The following is a 24,354-nucleotide window of genomic DNA, read 5'->3' on the forward strand; positions in this document are numbered from 1 at the left end:
CTTACCTGTGAAATGGGATTACAAAATAGGGCTTTCCTCAGGTAAGACTGTTAGGAGGATAAATTGAGTTACTATACAGTGCTCAACACTCAACACGCAGTGCTATGTCCACTTGGTGTGTCTTGCATTCTTTGTTTCACTTAATCCTTCTGTCAAATCCACTATGATTATCTCCATTTACAGATGAAGAAACTGATGCTGGGAGAACTTAACTTTCGCAAAGTTACACAGCAATTAAGCCAAGAGACCCAAACTAAATCCAAAATCCTTAAGTGCTTTTTCCCATACTGTCCACAACTTGCATCTACCTTGCAGATGTAAATTTTGGAGGAAAAAAAGAAGAGAAAAACAAAGGGAATTTCCCCCAGAATTCCACAGTGGATTCCCCAAGAACTGGGGTACAAATACGCAAATGTCAAGTTCGGCTAAGGCTCATGTTCTGGATCCACCCCTTCAGGTGTAGTTGGGTTTCTGGAAGCTCAGGCAGACAATTTAGACAGTTTAGTGGGAGATGGTGACCCATAAATGAGCTCCGGGGCCCGTTAAGCCGACACGCTACCTGACAAATGACAAGGGCTTTTAGCCAATTCAAGTCTACTAAAAACTGAACGTATATGCAAATGCAGCTTATGGGATCCATAGATAATTTTCTCTGCTCATTTTTAATGTGTTTGCGAACACTTATGAGAAACTCATTAATTCTAAGTGTCTGTAAGCTTATTGTGTTGTAAACCAAACTTGACAGCACAATTGGCAGCGATAAAAGGAAGTGTCCCCTTCACCAGCAAGTGTTAGGGCTGGAAGGAGCAGGCACACAGACCAGCCCGGGGCTAATTGACAAGATTGCTGGGATGCACACAAGCCCCTTATCAGAGTTTTCCATCCCTGTCCTTAGATAACCTCAGAGATACAAGCTGCCATGATAAGGGTGATGCTAACTGCATTTACCATGGTGAGATGGCAGGGTCAGGCACCCAGGCCCAGTAATCTGGGTGATCCGTGAAGGCCATGGCCTGACAAGGCAGAAATCCATTTGTTATTCTCTACTTGGAATGCCCTTGCCCCTTCTCTAGACTGGCCGGTTTCGACTCATCTCTCAACATGAGTCAGTTCCTCCTGAAGCTTTCTCTGACTTTGCCAGGGAAAGCATTTCCTCTCCTGCACTCTGAGAGCCCCTTGTGCATTTTTCTGGAAGAGCCCTAATTAAGTGAGCATCTGAACCTTTCTCCATACCCAAATGAACGCAGGACTCCAAACTTCTTTATGGATGCCCTCCAGAAAGAAACCATTTTAGGGATGCAGTACTCACCTAAAAGCACTGGTGAGCCATGCAAACTTTGTGAATAGTATGGGGGTCAGGAGGAAGGAATCACATTGTTCAGTACCTTGGCTTCCATCATTTAGTTTGCCTCCTTCCCCTTCTGGACCCCCTTCTTGCTTCATAGGAAAGGGCTACGGAATCCAAACCCCAGGAGGCCACCTCTGCTCTTACCAGGATTTTCAAATATTCATTCCTTTATTTATTTCTTTTAAGAAAGCTGAGTTTCTAGAGGAAATTACCTTAACAAAGACTAAAATAATGTACTTCTATTGGTCTTGTATATATTCATATGTGTATTATAGTAGATATAGGGCTCCAGAGGGGGAAAACATCCATGCACTTGATAGATACACAAATGTGTATCCCTTAGTGCAGGCTAAACTGCTGCAACAAATAGAACCAAACAATGTATGATAACTTAAACACGATGTGATCTTATTTCACACTCACATGATAATTCCAAGTAGGTGTCTAGGGTATATGTTGGTCAGCTCTCCTCCACGCAGCAATTCAGGGATCCAGCTTTTTTTCCATACTGAACCTTCATTCTCTTGTAGGGCATGGCCTCATATAGAACAAAATGGCAGAAGCAGATAAGAGCATGGAGTGGCCTGAAAATGGAAAACATATGACTTTCATTCATAACCCACTGGCTAGAACTTAGTTAAATAGTTATGACCAACTGTAAGGGCAGCTAGGAAGTGCCATTTGCTGTGTGCCCAGGAAGAAGAGGGGGTGGATTTTAGCGGAGAGCAAGCATGTAGTGCACCACATCAATCTAAAGTTAGTTCCCTTCCATTTCCCTTCTTCATACTCTGCAGAGGACATAGATTACAACTCTGCTGAGGCGCTCACAACTCCTCCCATAATGATCGCTCATATTAAACACTTTCCTAAAGAGTCATTTTTCTGGGTGTTTTATATTTAATCATGCATTTCCCCCTTACTTTCATAATGATTTTGAAGATATGTTATCAAACATAGAATAAAGGTCCCATTGATGAATACTTATATTTACACTAAGTAGCACCTCAGCTTTGACAGCAGAATTTCATTCCTCCCACCCAAACCCTGCTATGTGATGATGAAATACACAATGGTTTCTATGGCCTTGAACATTGGTTTCAATAAATTAATGTTTTAACATGGCACAGGGCAAATAGCCATTTCCCTCATCCATGTGGCCTGACTTATCCGTCTGCCATAGGTGCTTGGTCTTTGTGCTAACAGATACCAAGAATCCTTAACTACAAGAGCCTCTTGAAGACACTATTTCAAGATGCTTCCAGGCAATGCGTTTGACAAATTATAAGCTTACTCTCTCTCTAAATGGAATTTCTGGGTAACGGGCCATTTGGTGGTATGGCTATTTGACCAAACATTTGCTGAACTCAGTGAGCAGGGCTTCTGCAACTGCTGGAGAAAATGACTTCCATGATCTACTCAAACCTGAGGTTCCTAAAACATGGCCGGTATCGCCTCTCGGTGATTATGTACAATGTAAGACTAACCCATTTTAAAACCCTTTCCAGCATTTGTCAAACCAGTCATAGATATTAATAAACCATAGGGATAATCTGAAGGGAAATATGAGTTCTTTGTTTAATGATTAATTAAGAATGGATGGAACTAGGGACTCTCATATTGAATGAAGTAAATTAGAAAGAGGAAGACAAATACCACTTATGTGATATCACTTATGTCTGGAATCTAATATACAGCACAAATGAACCTTTCCACATATCTTATGGCAGCACAAATGAACTTTTCCACAGAAAAGAAAAGCATGGACTTGGAGAATAGACTTGTGGTTGCCAAGGGGGAGGGGGAGAGGGAGCATGAGGGAGTGCGATGGATTGGGAGCTTGGGGTTAACAGATGCAGACTATTGCCTTCGGAATAGATTAACAATGAGATCCTGCTATGTAGCACTGGGAACTATGTCAAGTCACTTATGATGGAGCCTGATAATGTGAGAAAAAAAGAATGTATACATAAATGTGCAACTGGAACACCATGTTGCACAGCAGAAAATTGACAGAACACTGTAAACAAGCTATAATGGAAAAAAAAATCATATTAAAGAAGAGAATACTTACAGCTAAATATTATGGAATGACTATCTAAAAATGGCTGAAAATATTCATTCAGATCACATAACAAGCAGTTAGGACACAAGACTTTGGGTCAGCTTCTCTGCAATTCCTTAGCTTTCTCCTTATAATCACAAAGTGGCTGCTACAGTACCATGCATCACATCCTCATGTAACATCTAAAACAGAAAGTGAGGAATAGGCCTTTCCCTTGGGTTTTTCTCTCTCTTTTTACCACAAGATTGTTCTCTGCACATTCACATATTGATCTTTAAATCTAGTTATTTGTTTTAGATCAATCACTGTTGTATGGGAGTGAAATTAACGTGATTGATTTAGAATTAGAATTATTCATGTTCTGGGGATGAACATATTGCCCTAAATTTTGTCTGTTACCTGAAAAAAATTTAGATTCTTCTAGAAAGAAGAAGCAGGTATCATTAGTGGATGAGTAAGCAATCAACGACATCTACATTCCTCAAAGAGTGTCTAGGTTTTTCATTGTACTAAGCCAGATTGAAAGAAAACACTGTTCCTGAATATTATCACTTGTGTCCACCCATATAAAAGCTTTTATAAAACCATGCTTTAATGCTTAATATCACCTTCTACTGGAGCCTTTCTTTTTATTGCTAAAATAACAACTATAATTATTGAGTTCCTACTCTGTGCTCAGCACTACATTGAGTGATTTAAGTGCATGATCTGATTAAATAAACAAGATGAAGTTGGTACTGTGAAATCTTTATTTTGTAGATGAGGAATCTGTATGGTTCAAAGCCTTTGCTTAAGCTCTAACACACGGCAAGTGGTGGAAGCTAAATTTGAATCCAAGACTTCTGGCTTCAGAGTCTTGAGTTCTTAACCATTAAACTCTATTGGCTTTGTTTCCTGTGATACTAAATGCCCTTTAAAAATATACCCTTCTGACAAATTCACAGACTCCAAGACTTGAAAAATTTTGTCCCTACTAGGCCTTCTACAAGAAGATTAAAGCAATATGCCTAATATGATTTTTGGTTTCTAGGAAGCTCAGAGGTATTTTTGCATTCATTTGCATAATTTTCTTCAGTCAGAGATTCTTTACAAACTTTTTCTCTTCCCTTTATTTTTTAATGCCTAGCTTGCCTTTTGCAAATCTGTTAGTCCTAATGTACCCATGCTTTCAGAAACCATTTTGGAGGAAAGGGGTAAGGTATACAAATCTAATGATCATACTATATGTATATGGAAAGTTAAGGAGTAAAGACACTGAGGTCTAGAACTTACTTTGAAATGCATCAAAAAAATGAGTTAAATTTATGCAGGGAATGGAGGCATGGATGAGTGGATAGATAAGTATGAGATAAAGCAAATATTATAAAATGTTCATTGTAGAATCTAAGTTGAAGGTCTTTGGGTTTCACTCTACAATTCTTTCAATTTTCTGTTGAAACTGCTCATCATAAAATGTTGTGTAATATGCTGAGAAGAGTCTAGTTTCATTTTTTTTTTTTTTTTTTTTGTCTTTTGTCTTTTGTTGTTGTTGTTGTTGTTGTTGCTATTTCTTGGGCCGCTCCCGCGGCATATGGAGGTTCCCAGGCTAGGGGTTGAATCTGAGCTGTAGCCACCGGCCTACACCAGAGCCACAGCAACGCGGGATCTGAGCCGCGTCTGCAACCTACATCACAGCTCACGGCAACGCCGGATCGTTAACCCACTGAGCAAGGGCAGGGACCAAACCCGCAACCTCATGGTTCCTAGTCGGATTCGTTAACCACTGCGCCACGACGGGAACTCCTAGTTTCATTTTTATATAATAATCTCATAAGGATAATTCTTCGAAGTAGCAAGAGGTAAGCAGAGGCCAAATAATTGGATAGTCTTATATACCAGACTGAGAAATTGGGACTTAATTCAAAGTAATTGAGAGATCCTGGAGGATTTTAGTAGAGGACCGAAGTGTAAGACAGGCCTGGTGACATGGAGGAGGAATGGGTGGAGGCAAGGTAGAAGCAGAGAGACCACTCAGGGGATGCTATGATTGTCTATAAGTGAGTGTCTAGAATAGTGTCTGAGCAAAGATGGTCCCACAGAGGGAGGTGAATTCGGGGGTGGGGGGACAAAAACAAGAGAGAAACAAGGAAGACATGACACCTGAAGACATATGGGGACATGGGGGCATCACATAGGACTCAGGCATCTGTCTTGGGGCAGTGGTGAGGCCGTTCTCCAGGATGGGGCCCCAGATGGAGCCTTGCTACTGAGAGGGCACCACTGGGACGTACCTATCCCCTGTCACAGATCATTTTTCCTCTCTCAATCCCTACCCTGGCCTGGAATCTGTCGAAGCACTGGTTTTCTCCCACCTGGGTATATTTCCCTGCTTCCAAGTGATGTGAATCTATGGCTCTGCCCTCGTGTATGGTGAGAGCCTGCTGAGAAAGAGCACTGCAAATGGTTTCTGAAATGCCATCTGGTCACAGGCTGGGGGGAAGCACCCCCCCCCCAACACAGGCAGCTCTGACTCCTGGGTCCCTGGATTCATACCCCTTGTCTGCTTTCTCTAAGAAGCAAACCCTGGGCTGTCTCACTTCATTATGAGATAAAAATCATTTCCAAGTACCTCAAAGGAGAAAATGAAATTGTTTTCAGCTTTGATTGCGGTCATAATAAAATAGCTATTTAGGGGGGGATTGTGTTATTCTTGGATAAATGAGGAGCAAAAATACTTCTTTACAGTTTGCCATAAAGACAGCAATAGGACTTTTCACAAGACAAACACAATCAATGATTCAGGGAAGATGAGGGCATCTATATTTGTTCCTCCTTGGACATCATGCGCAGTGGGATATTTGGTCTCTATGAGCTGAATAAGTATCAAGGCAGCTTCTAGTCTGCTTTCCCAGTTCTACCAGATCCTTCCAGAGGTTACAGCCCTGGCAGCTGGCCTCTGAGAGCCCTGAAGGCTGGACAATGGGTCCTCTCATTTACTATGTCCTGTACCTCTTCTGTGTAACTTCTTCCCAGCTTCTTTGTTGAAATTAATTTCTGGTGACAGAATCAGATTCTGCTTACTTACATGCAGCACTGACCATATACATTAACCATGCACAGAACATTCTTGCCTATGATCCCATTTGATCATCACAGCAACTCTGTGAAGTAAGGAATGGCATCGTTACTTCTTAAATGGAAACCTGAGACTCAGAGAGGCACAATGACTTGGCCCAGACCTTACAACTGGGTAGTTCAAATTCCTCTAAATTTCTTTCCTCTACTCCTAGCTCTTCTCTCCTTGGGATCCAGGCCTTTGGAGGATACCATTGACTGATACTGTCCAGGGGAAGTCATGTCAGATTTATGAACTAAAAAGCCTGGGACCTTGAGAAAGTCACTCTGAGACATTTTACATCTAAGTGTTCTCATTGGTATGAAGGGAAGAAATCAGCTAGACCTTAGAGGACTGGATTCTGTAAGGAGTGATTGTTAAAAGATATATAGAATATCTCTAATAATTAGTGATGGTGAGCATATGTTCATGTGCCTGCTTGGCTGTCCATATATCTTCTTTGGAGAAATATCTATTTAAGTCTGCCCATCTTTTCAACAGGATTGTTCATCATTTTTTGTTGTTGTTGAGTTGTAGGAGTTGTTTGTATATTTTGGAGTTTAAGCCCCTGTCAGTTGCATCGTTTGCAAAGATTTTCTCCCATTCTATGAGTTATCTTTTTGTTTTCTTAATGGTTTCCTTTGCTGTACGAAAGCTTTTGAGTTTAATTAGGTCCTACTGGTTTATTTATTTTTTTATTATCATTATTCTAGAAGGTGGATCAAATAAGATGTTTCTGTGATTTATGTCAAAGAGCATTCTGCCTATGCTTCCGTCTAAGAATTTTATAGCATCTGGCCCTACATTTAGATATTTAATCCATTTTGAGTTTATTTTTGTGTGTGGTATTAAAGATTGTTCTAATTTCACTCTCTTGCATGTAACTGTCCAGTTTTCGTAGCTGTCCAGTTTTCCTAGCACCATTTATTGAGGAGACTATCTTTCCTTCACTGTGTGTTCTTGCCTCAACTTCACCAATTATTAAAGAAATGCAAATAAAAACTACAATGAGGTACCACCTTACACCAGTCAGAATGGCCACCATTAACAAGTCAACAAATAACAAATGTGGAGAAAAGGGAACCCTCCTTCACTGTAGGTAGAAATGTAAATTGGTACTACCACTATGGAAACCAGTATACAGGTTCCTCAGAAAACTAAATATAGAACTAACATATGACCCAGCAATCCCACTCCTGGCATATATCCAGACAAAACTATAATTCAAAAAGATACATGCACTTCTATGTTCATTGCAGTGTTATCCACAATAGCCAAGACACGGAAACAACCTAAATGTCCATTGACAGATGAGTGGATTAAGATGTGGTGCATATATACAATGGAACACCATCCAGACATTAAAAAATAACAAAATAATGTCATTTACAGCAACATGGGTGCAAATAGAGATTCTTATATTAAGTGAAGTAAGTCAGAAAGAGAAAGACAATTACCATATGAAATCATTTATATGTGGAATCTAAAATATGGTGCAAAGGAACCTAACTACAAAATAGCAACAGACTCTCAGACATAGAGAACAGATTTGTGGTTGCCAAGAGGGAGGAGGGAGGACGTGGGATGGACAGGGACTTTGGGATTAGCAGAGGCAAATTATTACATTTAGAATAGATAAGCAATGAGGTCCTACTTTACAGCACAGGGAACTACATCTAATCTCTTTGGATAGACCATGATGGAAGATAATATGAGAAAAAGAATGTATGAATAGATCACTACACTGTAAAGAAGAAACTGAAACAACACTGTAAATCAGCTATACTTAAATGAATGATAGTAAGTATGAAAATAAAATATAAAGCAATAATAAAAAAAATTTCAAAGCAAATGGCTCAAAAAAAACTAGTTCCTTAATAAGACATTTGTTAGCTTTTTCTAGGATGATATAATGCCTTAACTCTAATGAATATGAATAAAAAATATTTTTACAATATTATTTAAGGCAGGCAACTCCCATATGACCTCTCGGCATATGCAGGAAGTGGGAGTTCTTTGGGCCCAATGACCTTGGAGTAACTTACTCTATATGATGGGTCTACCCTTTCTTAACATTCTGGGTTCAGCTTATGCCCAAAGGCAGGAAAGAGCAGAGATACTTCTTTCTTCCATTTAGAAAGCAAAAGGATGGAGTAGTCTGTTTCAAAGTCATTATGCACTATTATAACACTTCCAGAATCAGTCTTTAAATCAGAGTAGTATCCACCTTCCAAATGATCGAAGTGAGTGAGCATTTTGCTGCTGACCACTGGTTTTAAAGAAAGTTTGGATTTTCAGTCCCCTGAGTTTTCAGGACATCATTTGTGACTAGGAGTCTCCAAACTGCTCCCTTCTAAGTGCTTGAGCAAAGACCCATGCCAACCTTCCAACCCCGTTTCCAGGAAGAAGGAAAGCATTGGGAATTCCGGCAGGGTACACACAGCTCAGTGCTTTTCTCTAACCCCACTTACCTCTACTCACCTTTGGTGACTCAGCTTTGAAACAAGCTGGAGATCCCATTGCCCTTGCCCTGGCTTTCCCAGGCCTGGTTTTGAACCCTTAGACTTGAGCTGATGTCAAATTATACACCTCTACTCTGAGTTTTATTTTAAGTCTACACATTTTAAGTCCTGGCTTGAGATTTCATTGGGCATTAAGTATTTGGGGTCTTTGATTTTCTAACAATGAGTAAATCAGAGATTAAAGTTGCTGTTTTGCCCCCAGTTTATCACGAATCTCTTTATATTTCCAGATGCTTTGGATATATGTTAAAGCCTTTGGCCCATATTTACAGTTTTGAACATTGCCTTAGCTTTTACTAATGTATCAATAGTTGGCATGGGAATGAGTAAGGGACCCACATTAACTGATGCCCCAACTACTTGGCATTGTCTCTCTCGCTGATGCTTATGAGGAACCAAAAGTATTGTAGAAGAATCCACAGATTTTTTTTTCTCATGTGTTCCTGCAGAAGCCTTTGGAGAAGGAAAATTATCCTTAATAGCCTCATCAGAGGGCAAGGGAGGTGATATGGGCCCTCCCCTTTAAAACAGGTGGGGAGAGTTTTTGCTATGAGGATACAGGGGAAAGTTGCTCATGGAAACATCTGGAGGCCCACCTTCCTCTCAATATCTTCTGCATCTGGACCAGATTCAACAATATGGCCTTCTTTATGCTGAGTAGGTGAGTGTGGGGCATGTGAAGGCATGAAGAGTTTGAGATTGAGGTGAGAGAAGAAAAGATGGAGAGGTATGAGGTACAAACTACCACCCTCATAGCAAGCCTCCTGATATGAATTATGACACTGCATCAGGATGACTGGGAAAACAGGATCCATGCAGATCAGAGAGACCAGGATAAAGAGGGGATGACAAACCATGCTATGAGAAAGAGCTGAAAAGCTCAGAGCTGTTTCATGTGGAAGAAAAGAGGGCACAGGGGCAACGAGAGCTATTTGTCAATATCTGAAAGGTGACTACAAGAAAGACTTACTCTTCACGGTCAGAGAAGCCAAAGCTGGAAAGATGCAAAGGAACATATCCCCACAACATTTTAAGGGTCCCAACAATCAAGGGAAGGGAAATGGAACACTCCTGTTTGTTGAGTGCCTTCTATAAGCACTCAACAAACAGTGTGAGGTATCTGATCATGGAGTCCTCACCTTATTTCTGAAAGTTTATATGATGAGAGAACCAGAAGTTAGAAAAGTTATGGAGCTTATCTGAGATACAAGAGGTAGTGAAGAACTAGGGAAGACCTTGTATTTGAACTTCCATCACAGGACTTGATTGTGATAGATGACCTTGCACAGCGATTCCTACGTGAACCAAGGCTCACACTCACTGTTCTCTGAGGTCCCTTCCAGTTTCTGATACTGTGCACAGTTCTGGTGGCCCAAGGAAGCATGGCTGGGGTGCTGAGAGCTGGGAGGAGGAAAGCAAGGGGAATGCTTTGTGGGTAAGTCATCTGCTCAGCAGAATGATGTGAATGACAAATGAGCCTCCCAGGGGACTGATTGTCTCCAAATGTATCCAACAATAAAACGCTCCACAAAGAAACCTGACAATTTGGTTGTTAATTCAAAACATCCTTCTCCAAGCTGCCTATAACTATAATCTAATTGTTGCAAGTTGGTGGTTTACAAAAAAAGAATAGAAAAGAAAGTAAAATCACATTAAATACAAATGTGCATTTCCTCAGCAATAACTCACTCTGCCTTTGTGTTCATTTTATCCTGTACTCTTTCATGTTACCATCAGATTCTTAATCTACCTACTAAACATTTATTTCTATAGAAAGTCTAATTTAACTTCAAGAAATGAGAGGTTCCCCATTCTCTCTTATGAGAGGCAATTCAGCAGAGGAAAAAGTCTGTATCCTGGAGCATAGGACCTGATTTTAGGCCCAAGATGTAATAGTAGCAAGCTGGCTATTCAATTTAGGCAACTTATTTGACTCTCAACTCTGGTTTCAACTACAAAATCAGATTAGAATCCATAACTTGCAATTTTGGGGGGAGGGTCAATAGATGATTTTCTCTGAGAAAGTCTTTTAAGCTCTAATAGAAAATATTGATGTTTGTTACTCTTTTCTAAGTCAAAAGGCTTGGCCCTTGAGGCATTGTTTTGGCTTTAGGGACAATTTCAAATTTATTGATTTATCATCCATCTGTCACCCATCCATCCATCCATCTATCCACACATTTATCCATCCATGTCTCCATTCACCTATCTAGCTTTCTATGTATTTAACAAATGTAGATTAACTTTCTGTTACATACGAGATACACAAACAAGACCTAGGAATACAGGCATGAATTAGAAATATAGTATGATTCCTGCCTCCAAAAACCTCCTCTCCAGAGAGAGGGGCAGACTCATTTATATATAATTATGTAATGAAGTAACCATGGTATGAGATTGTACCTGTTGAACCATGGAGGGTAATATAACCATCTCAGATTATTTTGCTTCTCCTATTGTCATTAGAAGGAGTGGAGAAGATCATGAGACCAATTCATCTATGAATCGGAACTCGAATGGGAAATAGAGCAGGTCTTAGATATAAAGAAGGGAGGGACTCTCTCTGGCCTTGGGGGTTGGGTGGGGATGCCCTGGGAGACTGGGGAATAATTATGGTGGTGAATGCCCCTGACTCCTGGAGCAGGCCAGGTGAGCTGTGCCCCTAACTTCAAGTCGTTCTATTACTGGCCATCGATGGTAGTTCCAGGGAGAGTTAGTGTGGTGGATGCTTTGTTTCTGAACTGTTTGTCTCGATGAGCAACAATTCAGGGAACTGTGAATTGTCTGAGTCCTCATGGAGAGCATATACTACCCCACAATCATGGGGGAGAGCTACTTCTTAGTTGTCCTCAACCTCAGCTGCCCTGTCACAGTGGGCTCTCCTGGGGAAATGATGTGCATGCATGTGAAAGATGAACCTGGCTGGTACATGGGGATGGGATGATTTAGTTGTTAGTGTCCAGGCCAAGTTTGTGGATTTCAGCTCAAGATGCAGACGTAGCAGTGAACCAGAGGCTAAGCAGGAAATGGGAAGTACACCCATGAAAGAAGCCTTTGCAGTGGATATTAGGAAAGCAGAAACTTCCTCCATGTCCTGAGTAGAAAGATTTATCATACCTGCTGGGGTGAAGAGTGTTTAATGTTCTGCCATTGGGCATTCTCATTGACATTGGGGCATGCTGAAGGGCTTCATTCTCTCAAGCTTGGCTGGCTGAGATGGGCAGGTGCTGGTGATTTTTATCATATACTATCCTCTTCAAGTTTTTATATCCTCCTCCTATTTCCATGTATGCAACTCACAATTTTGAGGGATTTATATAAGATTTAATTTCACTTTCCATCCCTTCCTTCTGTGTAATCCTAGGCATCATTTGTGATTCACTTATTATATGTCAGGTCTTACACTAATGCTTTGCATACCCTAACAATATATCCATTAAAATTCTTTATGTGCCAAGTAGCAGTAGAACCACCTCAAACTGGCTTCAGCAATAGGTGGGCACCTTAGCTTGTTTAAAGGGAAAATCCTGAGGCTGCTTTAGTTCAAAGGTTCAAAGATATCAAGAAGAACTCCTTTCCTTCCATTTCTTGTTAACACATTTCACAGGTCAGCTTCATCTTAGGCTTGGCTTCATGGGCATGAGATATCTATCTGGGTCTATATTCTCTTTTGGTCCATGTCCAGAGAAACCCTTTCCCAACTAGCAAACAATCTAGCTTCTGTATCGTACTGACATAAAGCCCACCTTTGAACAACCACAAAGAGAAGGATAGAGAATTGTGCTGATTGGCTGAGGTCTATAGCAGTGATCGGCTTGGTCACTGACATTGTCGTTTTTCCCTTCCCTGTATCAGTTCCCTGTTCCTGTCCTCAGTATACAAGATTCAATTTGGGGGAAATCAGACCCAAAGCAGTATCTTTGCTCCACAACTGAGGTACAGGAATCTCTAGCCATTCCTACTGTACCTAAGAAAGTACGATGACATAACAGGGACTTAATAAGTACCAGTGGGTGGATGAATCCCAATCCAGAAATGTGGTGACTACACAAGTGTACTTTGTCCCTTGTAGGCAGAGTTTGACCATGGTCCTTCCTCACTCCCATTTCATTACTTCTCCTTTGGGTCTCAGAGTGATGTAAAGAAGATACTATCTTTTTAAAACTTAGCAAATTGTTTTGACTAAAGCTTATGTGGACATCAAGGATGTAAACTACAATGAGTATCTGGTTGCAAGACAATCTCAGGGAAGAAATGTTCACAGAAATTTTATATATTAGATCCTTCAAAATAGTGTAGTAGCTTTCCTAATGTCCTCTAATTCTATTCCAGTCCAATGATAATTCACATTTTGGAATATAGACTGGGGGTCAGTGGGAGTGACTTCTGATACTTTCTTCTGACACTCCAATTAAGCAGTTTGAATTCAAAAGATTTCTAACCTTTTCAGACTCTCTATCAGAGAATATAGACAAAGTTCCTTAGGGAGTGATAAAATATTATTCATGAGAAAAATGGGGGTATAATAGAAGCATTGTAAAACTGCTAGCAGTGGAAATAACATTTAAGAAAATAATGCCATATCCCTGGTTGGTAGATTTAGAAAGAAGGGGAGTAAATCATTTTTATTCTTCTGCTCTTCTTAACAGTTTATAATTTTGTTGACTCTTTGAGTTTCCACATGGCTAATGTTAGGTCTATAATATTCACAGAAATTAAAGCCCAGAAGGATTTGTTTTCATGAGTTCACATGTGTTTACGGATATTCTGAATTAAAATCAAGGCTAAGTTAAATTAAGAAAAATTCAAGTTATAGTACAAAGACTTATGAAGGAAAATGAAGACATCCATATCTTTACCATCTAATTTTTTGTTTGTTTGTTTGGTTTGGTTTTGGTTTTTTGCCACCCCATGGCATATGAAGTTCTGGGTCAGGAATCAGATCCTATATTGTAGCTGCAGCAACACCAGATCCTTCAACCCACTGTGCTGGACCAGGGATTGAGCCTGAGTCCTGGCACTGCAGAGGTGCCACCAATCTCACTGCACCACAGTGCGAACTCCTACCGTCTAAATATTTTATCCATCAATGTTGCTCTGAAATACATTAAATAATACCTCAAAAATAAATCAATAAATAATTCAAATGTATTATATAAAAATATACAATTTGGATAGTCAGTATTATCTGGACTTGAATGAAGTAATGCATGAGCCCACTTCCTGTGGAGGTGAAATGTGTCGCCAGGACAGGATGATTAAGGCCGAAGGAAGGTGGAGTGGAAGGAATTCTACATGTGTTACAACGAACAAGCTAAACTCATGTAAATTCAGAAAGCAAATTCATCTTTTTAGTAACAACTTTCTTGGGGAATATAATTGGCATAAAATAAATTTCACATATTTGAAGGGTACAATCACAACTCTCCACAGATACACACTCATGAAACCATCTCCACACCGAAGCTGGTGCACATACCTTTCTTCCCTCAGAATTTCTTTCTGACCCTTTGTATCCCTTAGAAGCCCACTTAATTTTTATTTCCTAGTCTTCTTTAACTTATTTGGTGAGACCAATTCCTCTGCGGCCCCTGGAGAAAACCTTGGGCTATCCCTTGAATTATTCTTAGGTAATAAAAAAAACCTCACCAGCCACTTAAAGTCTCAAAACATATTCTCAATTTACAAATTGAGGAGTCTGATCTTATATAGCAATGAATTTTCCAATCTAAATTTACAGTTGTGATTTTTCTCCTTTTCTCACCTTGGGTCTGCTGCAGAGGGGCAGGCTTCGGTGAGAAAATGGGGTACGGGTGGCCACTTTTTCTTTTCCCACCCGGTGTTTTTCTTTTTCTCCCCCCTCCTGCTCTGTATGCCTTTAGGGCTGGAGCACAGTGATCCACAAGGAAGAGAAGCAAGAGAGTTCTGATGTGAGTGGTCTTGTTGAGTGAGAGCACCTACGGTTGGGTTCTCCAGGAACTTCCACCCCACCCTCATCGCTGGAGGGCTTCATCTGCAGCCCTCTTGATGAAGAGCTCCCTTCCAGCTCGTCGTTTACTTTCACAGGCTCTTGACACTTGATGGTGTTCCTTGCTTGTTTCTGTTAAGGTCTTTCCATCCCTTTCCATCAGGTCTCTTGGGTAACACTTGAGATGACCCCATGCAGGCTTTCTCTCACATGGGCCCACATGGGATCTTGCCTTCTTTGTTCATTCAAATCGGAAGAGGTTACCCCAAATGTAGCTCTCTCTCCTTTGTTCTTCCATGTGAGCAGCTGGCTGGTGATAATAACTATTTCCATAGATTTATTAGACATGCCCACAAAAGTCCCCCAATCCCATGCCCAGAAAACACATATTAAGTTTCACTAGTCATTTCTTTGACGTTCCTCTCTTTTGACCTGAGAGTAAAGGTAAAAATATCTTCCAATTTTCTCCCTTAGGTGGCTGAGATTCAAAATACATAGACTCTTCTACAAAATCCATTTCTAATCTCCAACTCATTTTAACTTTTGTTGTGGGTGAGAGTTGAGAGCTACATAGCCTGGCTTTCACATATCTTTTGCAATTCCTGCTTCATGGTTTATCACCTCACTATGGAATGTTGCATATATTGTCTTCAGCTAAAATTGAGAAAGAAGAATCCATTTTATATTTCTTTATATATGCTGCACATCCTGTAGGCTTGATGGTTCCAATGGAACTTGCAAAACTGTGTTCTCTTGAAGGCTGAGTTTCTAATCTTTCATTATCCTTCTTGTGGATAAAAAATGTTGCCTATTATTTCTGTAAATAAAAGGTGTTGCAGCCATCAAGCCATCAACCACTGCAACTGCCCCCATGGTGCACCCTGATGGGAATTCAGGTTGGAGAAAAACAGGGTACTGGCCCTAGATAGTTAAAATGAGTAGCAAAGGAATAATTTCAAGAAGCTCAGCCTCTTGCATCTCCCCATACACAGAAAAGCACTAACATTATTAACTTGAGATGTCTGTTTTCGTGTTTAGCAGTCATCTTTTGATGTTCAACTACATGTTTTTGTCCTTCAGCAAAATCTCCTCTATATCCTGGCTCCACCCTTACTTTTTGAAATGTCCCTTAGAGCTATCTGAGAGGCTGCCTTCCCGGGCTTAAGTCATCAGTAAGACCGCTGAACAAAACATAATTCTCAACTTTCAGGTTATGCATTTCTTTTCAGTAAACTTTCTTTAAGACAGTAAAGAAGTTATGAAATGTTGCCTGCTCTCTACTACAAATCCTAGCCTGGAAAATCACATGATATGCCTTCCCTCTCCCCCTGCCGAAGTTATGCTTCAAAATATCACCAGAAATAAGATGATGAGTTTTAGCAAAATGTGCCTGATATCAATGAGCAAAGTAAGTATTAAGCAATGCAGAAAACATGTTTCAAGAGTGAGAGAATGGGAGTTTCCACTTTGGCACAATGAGATGCAGCACCAGTGCTCAGGTTGAATCCTGGACCAGCTCAGAGGGTTAAAGGATCCAGAGTTGCTGCAGCTGGGGCTGTGGCTCAGATCTGATCCTTGGACTGGGAACCCCACATGCTTTGGGGTTGCCAAAAAATAAAAAAAAAAAAAGGCATAATGAGAGAATGTTCTTTGGTCTATCACTGATTTATCTTTGTACCTTCCTAAGCCCCTGACACAAGGCCTAGCACATAATAAAGTTTGTAAGTTTATGGATATAGTTGATTTTGTCCTAAACACATTTTCAGATGTTGGTTTTTGAGTTATAGACAAGGTCAGCATCATAGCTGACATGTCCAGTGCTATGTATTGGCTGAGGCTGAAGAGCCTCCGAGCATCCACTCTAAGGCCCTTGTCCCCCACCTACGGATTGTCACCTGCTGACGTCCAGGCCCTTCCTTTCTGTTATTGAGGGTTTGGAAATTTCATCACAATTTTTCCATTCCACAACCTCATGCAATGTCAATATCTATATAGGTCACTTATCAAACACACTTCTTCATGATTTCTGGGCCTCCTTGATTGCTTTCACCATCCTCTCTACATCACTTCAGAGCTAATCTTATCACCTGGAACTATTCTTACAGAAAAGTCCTTCTTCTGCTTCTTACTTTCCCAATCCCTCCCAGAAATTTCATCTCCTCCTTGTCACCACCCCTGCACACACTGTCACTTGGTCCTGCTATCCTCTCTCTTATTTCCCTATCCCTCAAGGACCCCATGGTTGATAAGACACCCTTTGTCTCCTGGCCCTTGTATATTTTGCCATATCTGCCTGACAAAACTTCAACTCTAGATATCTTTCTTTTCTTTCCTTTTTTTGTCTTTTTTTAGGGCCATATATGGAGGTTCCCAGGCTGGAGGTCTAATTGGAGCTGTAGCCGCTGGCCTACGCCACAGTCACAGCAACGCCAGATCCAAACCTACACCATAGTTCACGGCAACTCTGGATCCTTAACCCACTGATTGAGGCCAGAGATCAAACCCACAATCTCATGGTTCCTAGTCATGTTTGTGAACCACGGAGCCACAACGGGAACTCCAGCTCTAGGTATCTTTCACACTCTAGTTTTTGGCTGCTATACCTGTCAGCTTAGAAATGTTGGAGAAAAAAACAAATAATCTTAAACTTTGGTACTCTACAAATTCATGGTCTTTAACCTCATCTTTGGTCAATTTCTTCTAGTATCTTCCTTAAAATTGTACCAATCATGGAGTTCCTGTTGTGGCTCAGTGGTTAACAAATTCAACTAGGAACAATGAGGTTGTGGGTTTGATCCCTGGCCTCGTTCAGTGGGTTAAGGATCCGGCACTGCTGTGAGCTGTGGTGTAGGTCACAGACGTGGCTTGGATGTGGCATTTCTGTGGCTCTGGTGAAGGCTGGTGGCTACAGCTCGGATTAGATCCCTAGCCTGGGAATCTCCATATGCCATGGATGCAGCCCTAGAAAAGACAAAAAAAAAAAAAAAAGACAAAAATAAAAATAAAATAAAACTGTACCAATCTTCTTTACTGTTCAAGCTTCCTAGTCAGCCTCTACCTACCCCCTGCCACACTCACTCTCAGCCAACATCATATACTTTATCAAAACTCACTGTGTGCTTGGGGCCTGGACATTAGTATTTCGTAAAAGCTCCCCGGATGATTCCCATGGACAGCCACTGTTGTAGACCACCAACCTAAAAAACCCTGAAAACACCTGAAATCCAGCTTAGAGGATCCATCTTAGGCCTCTGGCTCCACATCACTCTGTTTGTTCTATTCACCATCTATTCAGTATCCCAAGGTCTCAGCTACTGGACTCATCTTGGCTCCTTTTATCTCATTTTGCTCCACAAGGATTCGGTCACCTAAATTTAGACTATGGACTTGGATACTGCAATGATGACCATTTAGGTACTTGTGATAACCTCAGCTACACACACATAACTTTGTCATGGGGCATTGTGCTTCCATGCCCTTGTCTATCTAGGAAGGAGTATCAGACTGAAGGGACTGAGCGGCAAGTGCCTTTTAAAATCAGGCTGTAGGAATTCCTGTCATAGCTCAGCAGTTAACACACTTGACTAGTATCCATGAAGATGCAGATTCGATCGCTGGCCTTGCTCAGTGGGTTAAGGATTCGATGTTGCCATGAGCTGTGGTATAGTTTGCAGATGTGGCTCAGATCCTGCATTGCTGTGGCTGTGGTGTAGGCCAGCAGCTACAGCTCCGATTTGACCCCTAGACTGCAAACCTCCATATGCCGCAGGTGCGGCCCTAAAAAACAAAAATAAATAAAACAAAATAAAATAAAATCAGCCTGCAGAATTAAGACTGTGTTATTGTAATCTTAGCAGCATTACCACCAAATGGCTGTGAGGACAAATATATTTCCCTGTAGGGTTTTGGGTTCATTTGCCAATGGGAAGATGCATGAGCTTTGGAAGGTGGAATTGAAGTGGTCATCCTTTTCAGAAGACTTCAGGCTTCAAGACCCCTTTCAACCCTTTCATGATCATAGTGGTTAGAGAACACCTCTGTTCCAGTTCATCAGGATTTTTCTACTCCTCAGACAGTAGCCTTCTAGATCTTCATCCCCGCCTACCACCTCTTTCTACATCAGCGTCCTAATTCCAGCATTAATCCCCCTTATTCCCCTAATATCATTGAGGCTAAATTTTCTTGACTGAACCTAGACTGATACAGAAGTTTAATATGCTGGATACTGGAGAACTTCTGAATGTTCTGGACTAGACAGTCACATAATCAAAAGAATATTAAGTTACATTGCATGTGGGGATGTTGATAACTACCTCACTTTTTAAATGTGCTCATGCTCTCAGGATGTCACCTGGGGGATGCGAGTACCTGAAGCAGAGATCAGCTCTTTTGTCGTGCTCCTCCCTACTAGCACTACTTGATGGTGTGTCAGTGCGGGTTGACACTGGACACTAGGGATGTGTGAGAAGGCAGCATAGCTCTCTTTGTTTGCACCCAGACCTATTCTGTCATGAGTCTAGGAAAGGAAGCTGATATGAGATTCTCACACCTGGCCCTGACTCTTGTCAACTGTGTGAGTGTGAGCAAACCCCTCCTTCTGCCTGTTCTACATTTCCCTCATCTGTTAGTTGGTCAAGCAAATTATTTATCCCAGTGGTGCCTTTTAGACTTAACATTCCACCAGTCCATGAATCCATCAGACAGAAGCTTGATTTCCTTGGCTCAGAATGTCCCACTCGGCCAGGCCTGCAACAAGGCCAGCAAGAGCTAGGCCAGGCCCAGAAGCTTGCTCCTGGGCCTCTGGGGACTAATTTATGGTCATGACCTTGTTCTGGGATGGGCTCCTCTAGTGCCTGAGAACCTACAGGCTCTAGAGGAGCAAGTAATTGTGTCCACAAAGTCAGGGCCTAAGGCAGACTTGGCCATTCAGCTGCTGACAGACAAACAAATGGATGGATGCACCTCTCTGTCACCTCTTTGCCGTCCCTTTGCCAGGGTTACTGTCACTCCTCAAGGTGTGATGATTATGTTCAGAATAAGGCCCAGTGCAAATTTATGGTGTCTGTAAGCTTCCCATGTTTTCTCAGGGAATATTCTCTCACCAAGGCTCCCCCTTTCCCTCATCCCAAGGCCCCAGACCTAAGCACATGCAAATCTTGATTTCATCAGGAGCTCTCTGTTCCCTAAGCTGCTCCTGTTTTCCTTCTGAGGCCACAAGCTTCTTCCTAGAAGTTTTATTGTTCCCCCACGGCCGCATTTTTTCACGAGTTCCTTCCTGGGGAGCTGGGACTCAGCCAGCCTCTTCTTGTGGCAAATAGGCCCAGCACCCACAAGAAAGCATTTTCCTATTTGTTTTGTCTCCTGTTGTCATTACAAATAAATAAATAAATAAGACAGTAAAAGTCTCTCTTCCTGCTACTTTTCTTTATAGATGTTCTCATTAAGAGAATTAACAGCAATCAAAGCCAAATCCATAGCTGCTTCTCTTGAGACAAATCAACTTCAAACGCTTTGCAACTCAAGTCAAAAACAGTGATTGCTGGCTGCCAAAACTGAGCTCCCAGAGTCAGCTTCTATCCTCATCTCTGCAGTGCAGCTGGAGAAGGAGAGGGTGGGAGTGTCTGAGGTTGCACATTCATACCCACAGGGCACTGTCTTCTGTGGTGGAAAGGGAATCCTGTGCTTGGTTGCTGACTATGCTTCTGTAATGGGCCTATAGAATTGTTCTTTCTGGAAGCCATCCAGACCCAGACTGGGTTGAGGTAGAGAGCTCCCTATCCCTGAAAAGCACTAGGCACTTCCTCAACCAAGTTCTCCTCCACTGGCTGAGGAATTGTACTGGATGACTGCTAAAGCCCCTTTTTACTCAACAGCTCCTGAATCCAGGGCACCTTTGCCACCTGTCTTGCAATGGCACCAGGATAGAAAGGCAACCAGGAAGGACTTAATAGGATACAGAGCCTAGGTAAAACCCTCAGGAAGAGGCCCCCATGACAGGCATAAATATAACTCCAAGTAGGGTTATTTAATTAAATTATCTGAGGAAGGATCAAGATGGCAGAGAATCAAGACATATTGCGCTCACCTTCTCCCACAAACACATCAAAAAAAACACATCTACATGTAGAACGATTTGCACAGAACATCTACTGAATGCTGGCAGAACTTAAACCTCCGAAAAGGGCAAGAAACCCTCCACATAACTGGGTAGAACAAAGGAAAAAAAGAGAGAGAGAGAGAGAGGGAGAAAAGGAATCAGGATGGGACTAGCACTCCTGAAAGGGAGTTGTTAAATAGGAAAGGAATTCACACCCTGGGAAGCCACCTAACTGACAGGGAGATCAGCTGAAATGGAGGGACCTCAAAGTCATGGAGAAAAGTGCACCAGCAAAGTGAGAGCCACACAGATTAACTGCACCACCACCCCAGACACCACAGTCTGAGATGCTTGGGTTGGGGCTGGGCACTGAGACTCAGGCTCCTCTGGGGTCAGTTCTGGGCAGAGGTCTAGGGTTGGCTGTGTGGAGACAGCCTGAGGGGCTAGGGAGTGGTGTGCTATGGGCTGGGGAGCCAAATGCCAGGGGCAGGGGCATGGAACGCCACAGACAAGGGAACAGGGAAGGAGGTCTGGGCTTGCAGGAAAAACAAGGCGCCATTGTTGGGGAGGGTGAGAAGAGGAGGGGCAGATTACCACATAACTCTTTTTCCCTGCACACACACACATGGACTCTCTGGTGCAGGCTACAGGTAGAGAGGTCACTTGCTCAGGCTACAGGAGACCGGGTGCCTCTTGTGCAGGCTATGGGTGGCTGGGCACCTCTTGTGTGGGCTAAGGGAAGTAGGGGGTTAAGCACAACATGGTGCCTCTTGCATGATCTACAGGTGTCAGGGACAAACCACAGGAGTCATCTCAGAAACCACAGGGAGGCATGGCCTGCCAATAGTAGGGGTCTGTGAACAGGCTCCACCTGCAGCCCCAGTCACCTCAGAGGTTGGCAAAAAAGGGCACTGCAACCAAGCACCACCCATTGTTGCTCTCACTCCCCTGGGAACACACCCACCCTGCTGCTGCCACTGCGAAACTCTCCAGCAGTTCCCAGGACCTGCAACAAGGAACAGCTTGTACAGCACCTTCTGAGTGGGCTAAGAGGGATGGGGTGCTTCTTGCATGGTCTACAGGTGGCACGGGAAAACCACCACTGTTATCTTTGACTCCAGAGGTAGGTGTGGCCCACCACCATGAGGGGCCTGTGAACAGGCACCATGTGCTGCCCCGATCACTTCAGAGGGCACCACAGAGGAGGGCACTGCAACAAAACACCACCTTCCACCACCAGTTGTTGCTCTCACTCCTCTGGGAACTCACACCACCCTCCTATTGCCACTACCAAATGCTCCAGGCACCACTTAAATCTGTCTGAGGTTCATTCCACTTCCCAGGGCCCTGCAACAAGGAGTAGTCTATGCCATCTTCCTGCAGGTCCTTGCTCTTGTCAAGAGCCCAGCAACCAGGCACTGACTACTAGCCCTGCCCATTGCCTCCTTCTCCCTGAAAACACACTCAGCACCCTATTAAGGGGATAATAGCTCACTTTGAAGAAAGAGACAGCAAATATCCAGACCCCATGCCAAAAATAAATAGTAACCCCCCCACAAAACACAAAGGGGTGCTCTTGCATAGAAATAGCCCTCCAAGACTAGTTGGTTTCCCTAAACTCACACAAAAAGAAAAATATAAGTGAAATGAAGAAGGTTAAGAGCATTTCCCAGTTAAAAGAACAGGGAATTCACCTGAATTCACCAGAATTCACCTGAAACCGCAAACAATGAAACAGACCTCTGCAGTCTAGTAGACACTGAGTTCAAAAGGGAGACAGTGAATATGAAGGAATTAAGAGTGGATATAAACAGAAATGCAAATTACTTTAGAAAGGAACTAGAACCTATAAGGAGGAGCCAAGAAAAATTAGAAAATTCATGTGCAGAGATGTAAACTGAGCTAAAGGCATTAAACAGCAGAATGAATAATGTAGAGGAACGAATCAGTGACATGGAAGATAGAATAATGGAATCATCCAATCAGAACAGCAGACAGAGAACCAAATGAAAAAACATGAAAGTAATATCAGAGTTGTATGGGATAATATAAAGCGGACCAATCTATGCATAATAGGGATTCCAGAAGGAGAAGAAAAAGAAAAGGGGATTGAAAATAAAATTGGACTGTGATGATCATTGTACAGTATAAATGTAATAAATTCATTGAGTAATAAAAAAAGAAAAAGAAAATATATTTTAATAAATTACGTCTGAAAACTTTCCAAAACTAAAGGAAATGGATATTAAGATACGGGAGGCACAGAGGGCCCCAAACACGTTTAACCCAAATAGGAACACACCAAGACATACTATAATAAAAATGGCAGAAGTTAAAGAGAGGATTCTAAAGGCAGCAATAGAAAAACAACACGTTAATTATAAGGGAATCCCCATAAAGCTATGAACTGATTTCTCTACAGAAACATTGCAGGCCAGAAGAGAGTGGCAAGATACATTCAAAGTTCTAAAAGGGAAAAATTTGCAGCCTAGAATACTCTACCCAGCAAGAATATCATTTAAAATAGAAGGAAAAATAAAGAATTTCTCCAACAAAGAAAAGCTAAAAGAGTACAGCAATACTAATAAACCCATTCTAAAATGGCTGAAAGGCTACTCTAAATCAAAAAGAAGTAAGAAGCAATAGGATGGAGAAAATCACAATTGGAAAGCAATCACTTAAATAAGCCAGTATACAGATCTAAAAGGGGAAAAAAAAAAACCAACCAACCAAACAAACAAACAAAAAACTATTGTAAATATGATGATAAACACAAGGAACAGAAAACTGACAAACATGAAGATGTTAAAAACAGACTTCAAAATCACAAAATGTGGGGAAGGAAAGTAAGAAAATCTAGACTCTTATTTTTTTTTAGAATGTGTTTGAGCCAATATGACTATCAGGCTAAAGCAAACAGATATAGGAAAGGGTTAACATGCTTGAAAAACAGTGTAACCACAAATCAAAACCAAACAGTACTTCACAAAACCAAAAAGAAAAGTACACAAGCATAAAACAAAAGGAAATCATCAATCCCCCCCCCAAAAAAAAGGAATGAAGGAGAAACATAGAATCAACTGAAAAGCCAGGTTTAAAATAGCAATACATACATATTTGTCAATAATTACCTTAAATGTCAATGTACTGAATGTTCCAATCAAAAGGCATAGAGTGGCAGATTGGCTAAAAAAAAGCAAGAGCCTACAATCTCTTGTCTACAAGACACCCACCTTAGGGCAAAGGACACATATAAACTGAAA

General features: G+C 41.6%; 1 long non-coding RNA gene across 1 annotated transcript in view; it reads right to left on the reverse strand.

The window, feature by feature from the left end:
• Positions 1-1,794: 1,794 nt before the first annotated feature.
• LOC146405362 (uncharacterized) overlaps positions 1,795-24,354 on the reverse strand; it is a 166,772-nt gene continuing 144,212 nt past the window's right edge. The window contains exon 3 of the long non-coding RNA XR_014837249.1: positions 1,795-1,932. This is a non-coding gene — a long non-coding RNA (uncharacterized LOC146405362). The remainder of the gene's footprint in view (positions 1,933-24,354) is intronic.

Source organism: Sus scrofa, chromosome 2 (assembly GCF_054392235.1).
Source record: "Sus scrofa isolate SSC_HxYL_T2T_F1_AM1 chromosome 2, Sscrofa_HxYL_maternal_Yorkshire_Landrace_v2.0, whole genome shotgun sequence".
NCBI classification, from domain to species: Eukaryota; Metazoa; Chordata; class Mammalia; order Artiodactyla; family Suidae; genus Sus; species Sus scrofa.